This window comes from Macaca nemestrina, chromosome 16, assembly GCF_043159975.1.
Source record: "Macaca nemestrina isolate mMacNem1 chromosome 16, mMacNem.hap1, whole genome shotgun sequence".
In the NCBI taxonomy this organism is placed as follows: Eukaryota; Metazoa; Chordata; class Mammalia; order Primates; family Cercopithecidae; genus Macaca; species Macaca nemestrina.
In genome coordinates, this window is record NC_092140.1 from 94958425 (window position 1) to 94970969 (window position 12545).

At 38.7% G+C, this 12545-nt stretch overlaps 2 long non-coding RNA genes across 7 annotated transcripts in view; one reads left to right on the forward strand and one right to left on the reverse strand.

Annotated features, from left to right (window-relative positions):
• LOC105485992 (uncharacterized) overlaps positions 1-12545 on the forward strand; it is a 539662-nt gene that overhangs the window by 356388 nt on the left and 170729 nt on the right. The gene's annotated exons all lie outside the window — the stretch shown is intronic.
• LOC105485985 (uncharacterized) overlaps positions 1-12545 on the reverse strand; it is a 72015-nt gene that overhangs the window by 18886 nt on the left and 40584 nt on the right. Inside the window, exons 4-5 of one of the 5 annotated variants that reach the window (XR_989872.2) lie at positions 1964-2073; positions 802-903 (exon numbers count right to left, since the gene is read on the reverse strand). The exons of the other annotated variants lie outside the window; for them this stretch is intronic. This is a non-coding gene — a long non-coding RNA (uncharacterized lncRNA). Of the gene's footprint in view, positions 1-801; positions 904-1963; positions 2074-12545 lie in introns of those variants that run through there. 5 annotated transcript variants of the gene reach the window in all.

Genomic DNA, 12545 nt, shown 5'->3' on the forward strand with positions numbered 1-12545 from the left:
TCTTTTTCCTACAGCACCACTTTTAAACAAGAGAGAACTTTAAAAAGTTGTAGACAGGAAAAAAGATGACAGCAATAAAATTTTGCTGACTGTAAGACAGATGAATATTAATTGGTCTTACAGATTGGAAAATTTTGAAACCTAACACAGCATTGGAGAAATCCTAGTGAAGGCCAGAAGCAAACAGAGTCGTTTTGTAGAACCCCTGATACAGAGGAAGTAGAAGTGATACAGGAGTTACAAAGAAATTATTTAGGCAGTTAGTGAGGGTAAGAGAGTCTTCGGTAAGGCTTTCCTTTTAACAAAAAGCAGCCCCCAAATCATTTCTTTTCTAACAAAGGGCAGCCTGTAAAATCAGGCTGCAGACATAAATAAGCAAATTGGAAGCTTGCATAGGTAAATGTCAGCAGTTCTGTCAATAGGAAAAGGCTACCTGGGGGCCAGGAATGTTCAACATGGAGGTTCCCTCTTCCCTTTTCTTTGACATCGTAGGTGCAGTAAAAAAGCAGGCAACATGGCGCCAGCCAGGTAGAGACCCCATCTGCATAATAAAATATTAGGGTGGGAGATGGCTAGCCTCTTCACCGCTATGTAAATGACACACCTGGTCCAACCAATCCTCCGGGCCCTATGTAAATCAGACACTGCCTCTTCAAGCTCATCTATAAAAACCCGTGCATTATCACCTCAGAACCAAAGACCCACTCGGCAGCCCCTTTCTCTCTGCAGGAGAGAGAGCTATTCTCTTTCTTTCTTCCATTAAACCTCTGGCCTTAAACTCACTTCTTGTGTGTCTGCGTCCTCGATTTCCTTGGCATGAGATGATGAACCTCAGGTATTTACCCCAGACAACGACACCACTTCAGAAGCACCAGTCACCTCTGAAAGTGGGCACGGAAGAAGCTAAAAACACAGAATTGATTTAAAATCTGTAACAGAAGCAGTTAAACCCGTAGATCCCTCCTCACTCCCCCTCAGCTAGGTAACTACCCTGCCCCAGCCCAGCAGGAGGCTGGAGGAGACTGCATCCGAGGTGCACTGGTTCTGGGGACCCTTACATACAAAAAGGGAGACCCTTAGCTCCCTCACTCCCAGCCCCACTGCCAGGCAGAAAATTAAAGAGTGACTTTCCGGTGAAATTTGCCAAGAAAAGAGATCTACTAACAACTGATACTTCAGACACTGGACCCAAGCTTCCCCAAGGGAGACTTTCAGCCTGTCACTCTCAATGAGCCCTACCCATAACAAGGAACTTCTAATCAGTGTTTTAGAGTGATAGTCTTGAAATCGAATGGATGACTAACAGCACCAGACATTCGTAAAACACCATTAATATGGAAGACAGAGACCAAACAGAACAAATTGGAAGAAAGGAAGCCAGGAATGGTGGCTCACATCCATAATCCCAACACTTTGGAAGGCTGAGGTGGGAGGATTGCTTGAGACCAAGGGTCTGCGGCCAGCCTGGACAACATCGCAAGACTCAGTGTCCACCAAAAAAAAAAAATCAGCCAGTGCTGGTGGTGCGTGCCTGTAGTCCCAGATACTGGGGAGGCTGAGGCATGAGGATCAGTTGAGCCCAGGAGTTCAATGCTATAGTGAGCTATGATTGTGTCCCTGCACTCCAGCCTGGGCAACAGAACAAGACCCTGGAAAAAGGAGAGGACGGGAGGGGAGGGGGTAGGGGAGAGGAGGGGAGGGGGCAGGGGAGACGGTGGGGGGAGGGGAGGGGAGATCTTTGAGGAAACATATGATGTAAATAAAAAAAAGAAACTTTGACAAGAGATCTTGGACATTACATCTATGTAATAGTTTCCTAGGGCTGCAATAACAAATTACCACAAACTGGGAGGCTTAAAGCAACCAAAGTTTATTTTCTCATAGTGTTGGAAGCTAGAATTGGAATATGAAGGTGTCAGCCAGGCCATGCTCCCTCTGAGACTCTGAGCAGAACCTTCCCTACCTCTTCCTTGCTCCTGGTGGTGGCTGTCAGTCTTTGGCATTTATTAGCTTGAGGCTGCATCCCTCCAATCTCTGCCTCTGACATTACGTGTTGCTTTCCCTGTCTTCTTCCTATAAGGACACCAGTCAGATTGGATTAGACCCCACCCTATTACCCGATCTTAACTCTATTCTATCTCAAAGACCCTGTTCCCAAATAAAGTCACCTTCTGAGTCACTGGGGGTAAGGACTTCAACATACCTTTTTAGGGGACATAATACAACTCATAACAATGTATGACAGCAGGGAAAAGTCAGTAGAAGATTTGAATTACAAAGATTTTCTGGAAAGAAAATCTCCCAGAAAGTGGAACAAAGGGCAAAGAGATGAAAATTAGGAGAAAAAATAGAATAAATTTAGAGGACAAGTCCAGACCATCTAAAATTTAAATAGTAGGAGTTTCAAGGAGAAAAAAAAATGCAGAAGGGAATTACTAAAAGAATAATTCACTGAATGACCCACCCACAAAATAAAACACAGTTGAGGACTGTTACAGTATAGGTGATCAATACATAATCCTGAGGGGGGTAAAACAGGTAATATACAAGGATTGTCACAAAGAATGGCATAGGAATTCTCAAAGGTGACATTGGAATCTAAAAGACAAAACAAACCTTAGAATTTTGAAGGAAACTGATTTCGAAAGTAATGTACTCAACCAATCTCTCAGGTCAGTCAGGTATTAACATATTGTAAAGACAGCTCAGACATGGTAGGCCTCAAAGTGTCTCTCCCATAGACCATTTTCCAGCCTTCAGCCATGTTCTGGAGGTTGTAAATCAATGCAAGAACTAAGGGATTTCCCAGATGAGAACCCCAGAAAAGAGATGTACAAGAAGTGCAAAGAACAATGTGTATATATCAGTACAAGAGAATTGAGGACTCAAGTATGGGTCTCTCTAAGAAAATGAATCTGAGGATTATACTATATGTTTGGCTGTTTGGAGAAGACAGTTAAACTTGCGGTAGAGAGTCCAGGATCAATTCATGATGATATTTAGTCACCTGAGCAGACAACAATGAGGCAATGATTGACCCAAGCAAAAGAAAATTGTCCCATGTAAAAAGAAATATATCATAGTGCACTACTTGGTTCCACTGGGAGTAATTTTTACATATTGATAATAAGGCTAACAGTTAAACTGATTTCATTTGGTCAGTCATAAGATAATTTACTGAACACTTACATCAAGTAACACTTACATCAGATTAGCATCAGGTATCCATCTAGGCACCAAGCATACATCCATGAGACAACTAACTTAACTAATGAGGTGAATATAGTTTTACTACCAAAATCAAAAAAGATAGTAAAAACAGGTAATATACAAGGATTGTCACAGAGAATGGCATAGGAATTCTCAGTGGCGACATTGCCATCTAAAAGGAAATCCTATCAGCTGTTTTTAAAATATATGCTGGATCTAACCAATTTCCACAAGCTTCCCTGTTATCGCTGTTGGGGGAGACAGCCGGCTGTGGGCTCTGAGCCTTCCTGCACACTGCTGCATGTGCCACACTGCAAAGATTATCCTTTCCTTAAATGTGAGCGGCTTCTATAGCTGGTAAAGAAGGCAATTAATACATGGAGGCAACCGTAGCTTGATTACCGTGTGACTTCTTGCCCCCCTGGAGACATGGACTAACTTGTTTGCTATTTTCTACAAAGGGTTCTGGACCCTAAACCCTGGTTCCTCTACTGCTGTGCAACCCTCTGCAGGCCGAGCATCTATCTAGGCTCTTTATGGGACTTGAGGACAAGGTAAACTGGCACAATTATGCTGCTGCTGTTTTCTGTGCTGTGAGTAAGTAACGGTCTTAAGGCTTGTTGTCTGCTTTCCTGGAGTACTCATGGAGCTGTGGCACCCTTCTTGCTTGCCATTCTCTATTAAGTTGAGGTTCTGTATACATCACTGGTAAAAAGGTAAAAATTAGGGAGTGGCTTTGGAAAATGGTTTGACAGTTTCTTAACATGTTCAACATAAACTTTCCATATGACCCAGCAATTTTACTCCTAGATATCTACTTAAAACAAACGAAAACTTAAGTCCACTCAACATAAATTGTTCATACAGCATTATTCATAACAGCCAAACACTGAAAACAACTCAAATACCTGTCAACTGATGAATGAATAAACAAAAGGTAGTATATTCACACAATGGAATACTATTAAGCGATAAAAAGGAATCAGCTACTCATACTTGCCACAACATGGATTAATCTCAAAAACATGCTAGTGAAAGAAACCTGGTGCAAAAGACTGCAATACAAATCTGTACAGATAGAAACTGATTAGTTGTTGTCTGAGGATGAATGTGGGAATGGAAATTGACTGTGCTTCTTGAGGTGATGAACATATTATGCAACTAGATTGTAGTGGTGGCTGAACAACTCTAAACTTACCAAAGATCTTTGAATTGCACACTTAAATAGGGTGAATGTTATAGTATATAAATTTTATCACAGTAAAGTTGTTTAAAGAATATATTCCATTCATTAAACAAGAAAAGGATACTATAAAATAGAAACCATAAAAATAAAAAGCAACTCTTGAAAAGTAAACATGATTTTGAAGTATCTTTAAATGTAATAGAAGTTTGGAAGGTTAAAGTGAAGGAAATCTAGAATACGAAACTGAAATACTGAGGCATGAAAGATAAGAGAACCTAATCCAGGTATTTTAAGAGAAAACAGAGATCCAAGAAGAAGTAATGAAACATTTAAAAACCCTCTAAATATATTGCCATGAAATTTCAAAATGCTAAGGGAAAGGAGAGGGCCCTAAAACTTCCACACTGCAAAACACAGCAAATGAGACTCAGCCAGAATTTAATGTCTCATCAATAACACTAAATGGACACAGGCATCAGGGCATTGGACCATGGAGAATGAAATGAAATCCTAGCACTTTATTTTACTTTGCAACAAACAAAATGCAAATCGCTATTCTTATGTAAGTACTATTTATTGCTTTTCAACTTTTAGAGAAGGTAGTTACAAAGCGGAATATAAACATCATCAGATGCCTTGATATTTCAGTTCTGAGGAAAAGTGATTTTAAACCTAGACTACTATGCCCACCCAATTTTTCAATGAGAGTTAAGACAAACAGAAGCATTTTTAGAAAAGAGCTCAGAATATGCCCACCATACATTTTTCCCCGCTAAGGAGAATAACAAGGGTAAAGAGAAAGGAAATCATGGGCTATAAGAAATAAGGAACCTTACTGAGGAGCTCAGTGAAAATGTTGCCAGCATGATAGTTATGCAGAATATCTAATTTAATTATTTAATTATTATTTAAATTATTTAATTATGTAATTATTTAATTATTAATTTGAACAACTGGTTCAAATTAAAAATAAGAAGCCCGCCGGGCACCGTGGCTCAGGCCTGTGATCCCAAGCACTTTGGGAGGCCAACGTGGGCGGATCACAAGGTCAAGAGATCGAGACCATCCTGGCCAACATGGTGAAACTCTATCTCTACTAAAAATACAAAAATTAGCCAGGCATGGTGGCGTGCACCTGTAGTTCCAGATACTCAGGAGGCTGAGGCAGGAGAATCGCTTGAACCCGGGAGGCGGAGGTTGCAGTGAGCCGAGATCATACCACTGTGCTCCAGTCTGGCGACAGAGCGAGACTCCATCTCAAAAAATAAAAAATAAAAAAAAGAAAAAACCACTGGATTCTAAGAATAAAAGGGAATAGGATGGATTCCAAGCAGTATAACAAGACTACAGAACTATCTTATATTAGTAAAAAGTGGTAAAAATCAAAACAAAAACATGTCTCTACTCATAATAAGAGGGGGAGGAATTAATTAGAACAGTTAAGAAAGTTATAAAACTGTATAAGAAATGCACGTCCAAATACATTGCAAAGTAAACTATGGCATGATTTCAAACAATAGAGAAAGTCTAAGAAAAGAAACTCCACCTAGGTTCCACACTGTGAATTGTCTCCTTCAAATGACATGGGAGTTAGGGCATTGCACCCATGGAGAATGAAATGCAATTCTATTTTACTTGGCAAGAAATAAAATGCAAATAGTTTACTTACATAAATTTATTTATTTCTTTTCAACTACGAGAGATAACTCATTGAATTAATCCTCAGCCTTAAATATAGTTAGAAAACAGAATGTAAACATCAACCTTGATGATATAAAAGAAGAGTGTAGAAAAAAAGGAAGTAAATACTAATATCCTCATCTAATATAGTAGAAAGTCAAGATATAATGGCTTAAGTTGGTGAAATAAGAAATAGAAGTTTAAATATGACATTTAAAGTTACAAAGGCAAGCAACATAACTAAAATAATCACTACCAAAAATCAAAATGGAGAGATAAAAAAAAAAAACTTGGATAAGTTATGGAAGTAAATCCTCATCTTTCATAGTGGAGAGTTATCAGAAATATGTTAAATGTATTAATAAAGAAATAATGACATATGCATATTCTCACAAATATGTGGGAGCTAAAAATGTTGATCTCATGGAGGTAGAGAGTAGAATGGAGAAACTCTCCTCTTACTGGAAACACTTTAAAGCTTCTACTCGTTTTTATAGTTCCATAATGTACAACTTTAATTCTAGCTGAATTAGCCAGGCGTGGTGGTGCACGCCTGTAATTCCGGCTACTCGGGAGGCTGAAGCATGAGAATTACTTGGACCCAGGAGGCAGAGGTTGCAGTGATCCAAGATTGGTCACTATACTCCAGCATGGGCAACAGAATGAGACCCTGTCTCAAATAAATAAATAAATAATTCTAGCTGAAGTTCCACTGAAATTGTCTTTGTACCAAACAGAACCATACTTCTCACTACTTCTCACTTTCATTGTTCACTTAGCACTTGCAATGAATCAAGTATTTCTGGAATACAGAGAAGCCGAAATCAAGAGAGAAAAGTCTTATAGCCTAGGCTGGATTGAGTATTTATTGATTTTTTTTTTTACCATCATTTACATTTAAAAATAATTTAAAGGATTTTACAATTCTGAAATGGGATTGTTAAAAAAGAGAAAGAGGGAAAGGGAGTGGAAATCATTTTCCAGAAGAGGCAATTTTTAAAATACCAATAGACTATAACCCTGCTATGCTTGTTTGTGCAGTGCAAACTCTGATAAGTCACAGGTCACACGAAGCTGTTTATAAACTATTGCTACTTGCAGACAGGACCTAGGCAGCATGCTTTACCTATACAGCCAGGAAATGCAGACAGGAAAACATCTTCACTGGTGTGCACTGACAAAGAAGCTTGGGGAAGCCTTCCATAATCAAAAAGATGGGCGGGATCCTCCATAGGTCTCCTGTGTCTCGTCCTTCTCAATTCCTTCCATTTGTATATAGGAAAGTTCCAAACAGGACATGAGATATGGTAACAATAAACAGTTCTGTACAACAGAATTCCTCCTCTGCAGCAGTTAATACACTGAAAACCTATCTGAATGTAGTCTATTTACGCCCTTTTTCTCAGATGTTTCCTTGGGAGAACCGAACTGCTGTTTAGACTCTCATGGCTTTTGCTTTGCTATAAACACAATCTCCATGCAAGCCACCATTCATTGAAAAAACAGACCTTTCTCCCAAATTCACACAACTGACATTCCTTCTCAATCTAACGGGCACTCAGTGTTAGACTTTATTCTTCTCTTGTTCTTGGCGTGTTTAGAGAGCAAATATAAAGTTCTATTTGTAGGATATTCAAAACAACATAAAAGTCAAAGTCCACAAGAGAACTTTGTGTAGAGTTAGGGGCTTGCATAGATAGTAAAGGAATAAGAAGAGTTTATACAATGAGGATATATTACACCATTTATTTCAACATTTTGGAGCAAACATTCTACCCTGTCACATATCCAGTGCAGGGGAATCTACAATTACTATATGGAAAAAATAGTCTAAATTAAAATCAAATAATAAGATGAATATCTGAGCCATTAATAGAAACCAACTAGCTCCCATTTTATTGAGCAGAATTTTTCAAGAAGGCGTCGTGCTGTAAAGTCAAGCGTGTGGAAAGTGAACACGACTGCATTGTGATAAATGCAAATAGCTATTCTTATTGGTAGAACAGGTTAAGAAAGTAACTTAACACGAGCATTACGCTGAAGATAGTTCACAGGGAAAAAGGAGCTGGTGGAGAGCCTTGGCTGACACCAAGTTGCCTTCTATTGCATTTCTGCTCCTCCTTTTGCCTCCTGTGCACTTAAACTTCACTTTCCTGCCATGTAACATGGGGAATAATAATTACATGTCACACAAGGTGGCTGTGAGGAAAAGATGAGTAGCATTCATTAAACATGAACTGTAGTGATGATTATTACTACTTTTTCCTCAGTTAAGACATAAGATAATGAGCTCAGAAGAGATTGTTACAGCCACTTCGTTCTAACTGGGTGGCCACAATAAATCTTATTTTATTAGCAGTCGTAGACTAGGTAAGCAAGTATTTTTAAAAATTGATGTGTTGCTGTGTGTTCCCTGCATTCATGGTATCCAAACCCAGAACACCACTTAGATATAATGATGGAAGGACTTATATAAGAGTTAGGAGTAATATTTACTTTGTCACATTGGAAATGGCAGGTTTGCTATTTTATTATGTTATTTTACAATAATCTATTAGATGACCTCAGAGTCTGAGGTATATGCAGGAGTGTGCTGAAGCCAGCCTGTATCAAGACCCAATTGTTCAACATTCAAGAATTTTGGAAGCTGGATGCTAAATTATTGATGGCTTGAAATCAACCACAGTGGGAGTATTTACACCATAGAAATTGGCAGCTGCTACAAATTGGAGTCTTTACCAGCACACACCTCAGTGTGTGTGTTTCCTGGATAACAGGTGGAAGGAAGTGAGGACACTCAAAAGTAGTGACTTGTTCCTTCCAAAGTGTGTTTCCATCCTATCCAAATAATCTTTACACCAATTTGATGACAGTGGCAGCATATTATTTATTCTTCCTATTTCACATATTAGGAAACTAAAACAATGACACAAAGTAACACCAGAATTAACCCAAAGTAATGCCTATCAGAGCAGAGGTAGGACTAAAACCCAAGTGACCAGACTTAACCACAATACCTATTCTATTCTTGTTTTGAGATGTAGCATCACAAGATTTTATCTGTAGCAATTCGGGACTCCCAATTAATTTTAAGAGGTGCTACAATATTTTCTAAATAAAACCAAATAAAGAAGGGAAGGAAAGAACAAAGTAATCTAAATTAAATACCATCCATATATCATTTCGTTGGGAGGGCAGAGGATGAAGAGACAGTTGACAACATGGTAAAGATTTCGTATGGAAGTAAATATTTGTCAATATGAGGTGAAGCGTGTGCTTGTTGCTTTTGGGTATGTACTATTATTTGAATATGGTTTGAGTTTGTCCCCATCAAATTTATGTTGCAATTTTATGCTCAATGTGGTGGTGTTGGAGGTGGGGCCTAGTGGAAGGTGTTGGGGTCATGGGGGCAGATCACTCAAAAACGGTGTGGCATGGTGTTCCCAGTAGTGAGTTCTCACTCTGGCAGGAATACATTAGTTCTCTTGAGAACATTCTTCGAAAGTGGTTTGTTTTATTTTCTTTTTAAAAAATCTTTCTTTCGTTTCTTTCTTTCTTTCTTTTTAAATTATACTTTAAGTTCTGAGATACATGTGCAGAATGTGCAGGTTTGTTACATAGGTGTACACGTGCCGTGGTGGTTTGTTACACCCATCAACCCGTCATCTACATTAAGTATTTCTCCTAATGCTATCCCACCCTTAGCCCCCTACCCCCTGACAGGCCATGGTGTGTGATGTGCTCCTCCCTGTGTCCATGTGTTCTCCTTGTTCAACATCCACATATGAGAACATGTGCTGTTTGGTTTTCTGTTACTGTGTTAGTTTGCTGAGAATGATGGTTTCCAGCTTCATCCATGTCCCTGCAAAGGACATGAACTCATCCTTTTTTTATGACTGCATAGTATTCCATGGTGTATATGTGCCACATTTTCTTTATCCAGTCTATTGTTGAAGGGCACTTGGGTTGGTTCCAAGACTTTGCTATTGTGAATAGTGCCGCAATAAACATACGTGTGCATGTGTCTTTATAGTAGAATGATTTATAATCTTTTGGGTATATACCCAGTAATGGGATCCCTGGGTCAAATGGTATTTCTGGTTCTAGATCCTTGAGGAATCACCACACTGTCTTCCACCATGGTTGAACTAATTTACACTCCCACCAACAGTGTAAAAGTGTTCCTATTTCTCCATATCCTCTCCAGCATCTGATGTTTCCTGACTTTTTAATGGTCGCCATTCTAACTGGAATGAAATGGTATTTCATTGTGGTTTTGATTTGCATTTCTCTAATGACCAGTGATGATGAGCTTTTTTTCATATATTTTTGGCCACATAAATGTCTTCTTTTGAGAAGTGTCTGTACATATCCTTTGCCCACTTTTTGATGGAGTTGTTTTTTTCTTGTGAATTTGTTTGAGTTCTTTGTAGGTTCTGGATATTAGCCCTTTGTCAGGTGGGTAGATTGCAAACATTTTCTCCCATTCTGTAGCTTGCCTGTTCACTCTGATGATAGTTTCTTTTGCTGTGCAGAAGCTCTTTAGTTTAATTAGATTCGTTTTGAAAACCGGCACAAGACAAAGATGTCCTCTCTCACCACTCCTATTAAACATAGTATTGGAAGTTCTGGCCTCGGCAATCAGGCAAGAGAAAGAAATAAAGCGTATTCAAAAAGGAAGAGAGGAAGTCAAATTGTCTCTGTTTGCAGATGACATGATCATATATTTAGAAAACCCCATCGCCTCAGTCCATAATCTCCTTAAGCTGATAAGCAACTTCAGCAGAGTCTCAGGATACAAAATCTATGTGCAAAATCATAAGCATTCCTATACACCAATAATAGACAAACAGAGAGCCAAATCACGAGTGAACTCCCATTCACAATTACTACAAAGAGAATAAAATACCTAGGAATCCAACTTACAAGGGATGTGGTTTGTTTAAAAGCCAGGATGAGGATGCCCTTGAGTTTTCCTTCACACATGTTCGCTTCCCCTTGGATTTTCTCTACCGTGTCTCATGTAAGCAAATGGTGGTCATCAGAAGTTCAGCAGATTCGGTGTCATGTTTCTCATAGGTCCAGGCCCACAGAACCATGAGCTAATAAACCTCTTTTCTTTATAAATTACCCAGTCCTGGGTATTCTGTTATAGCAACACAAAAGGGACTAAAACATTGTGGAAAGAGGATATTAAAGAAGTGGAACACGTACACTTTTCCCTGAGGAAGATTTCATTATCATTAGGAATCCTGAACAGACATGAAATGCTTAAAAATGTTTACAAAAAAAAAATAAGCAATTTTTGTTTAGGAACTTATATGTTGAGAGGGTGACCAAAGGAGGCTTTCTGGAGGGAGGGAATTTTGTGGTGTGTCTAGCAGGTGTCATTTTAAATCCGAATTTCTGAAGAGGAGATGCAAAGATATTGACAGCCAAAATGCTAACATGGCTAATCAATGACTTCCTTCCCCCAAATACCTCCAGTGTTCTGAATATTGCTATAGATAATGGAACCTCTTCTAGGGATAGGGTGAGGAAACTTCAACCAGACAATGTCATTAACCTTTTTCCAGTCCGTTAAAAAGACCGAGATTGAAAATTGATCACAAAATAGACTGAAGTCTGGAATTTTTATTTGCCTTTCCACCACTTTCCTTAGTCTATTGTGACATTCTGGTGGACAAGTCACTGTATCAAGCATGGAAATATCTGTGATAATTTTCCTGTTGTTCTCTCTGAAGCTACATGGCATATTGTTGCACCCCAACTCACGAAAACCTAACAGACAGATACTCGGACTCTTAAACTAAATTGATTGGTGTATGGTTCTTTATATCATGAAAGAGCTCTTATAAAAGGATTTAACATTGTTTTATAAAGTCATGTTTTTTAAGAGACATTTAAGTATTGTCTGTATTTCAGGCACTGTAGACACAAAGCGGTATAGAACAGGGTTCACTGCCCTCCCAGATCTCCGAGTATACTGGAGGAGACCACACTGTTCTGGCATAATTATAATCAAACCCAGGTGTTATAATAGAAAGAAATGCAAATGCTTTAGGATTAATGTTAGGAGAGTTAACTGCTGCAGGTATTGGACAAGTTTACCAAAAAAAAAAAAGGTGATGCTTCAAGTGGAAATGAACAAGTTCACCAGATAAAAAGGGATAGCTTCCCTCAAGGATGACAAAACAGAACAGTGAGAGAGTGCTAAAAAAAAAAAAAAAAAAATCAATGTGTTGCCATGGTTTCCTCTGCATTCATGGTATTTCAATCTAGAAGACTACTTAGATATAATTACCAAAGGACTCATGTGGGATTAGCAGTAATTCTTACTTTATGTCACCAGACCAAGAAGTTTGTTGTTGTTACTGTTATAATTGGAGCAGGAAAATTGAAGTTTCTGGAGACAGAGATTAAGGGTAAGCAATAGGAAACCACTGAACGTTCTTAGCAAGAGAATAGT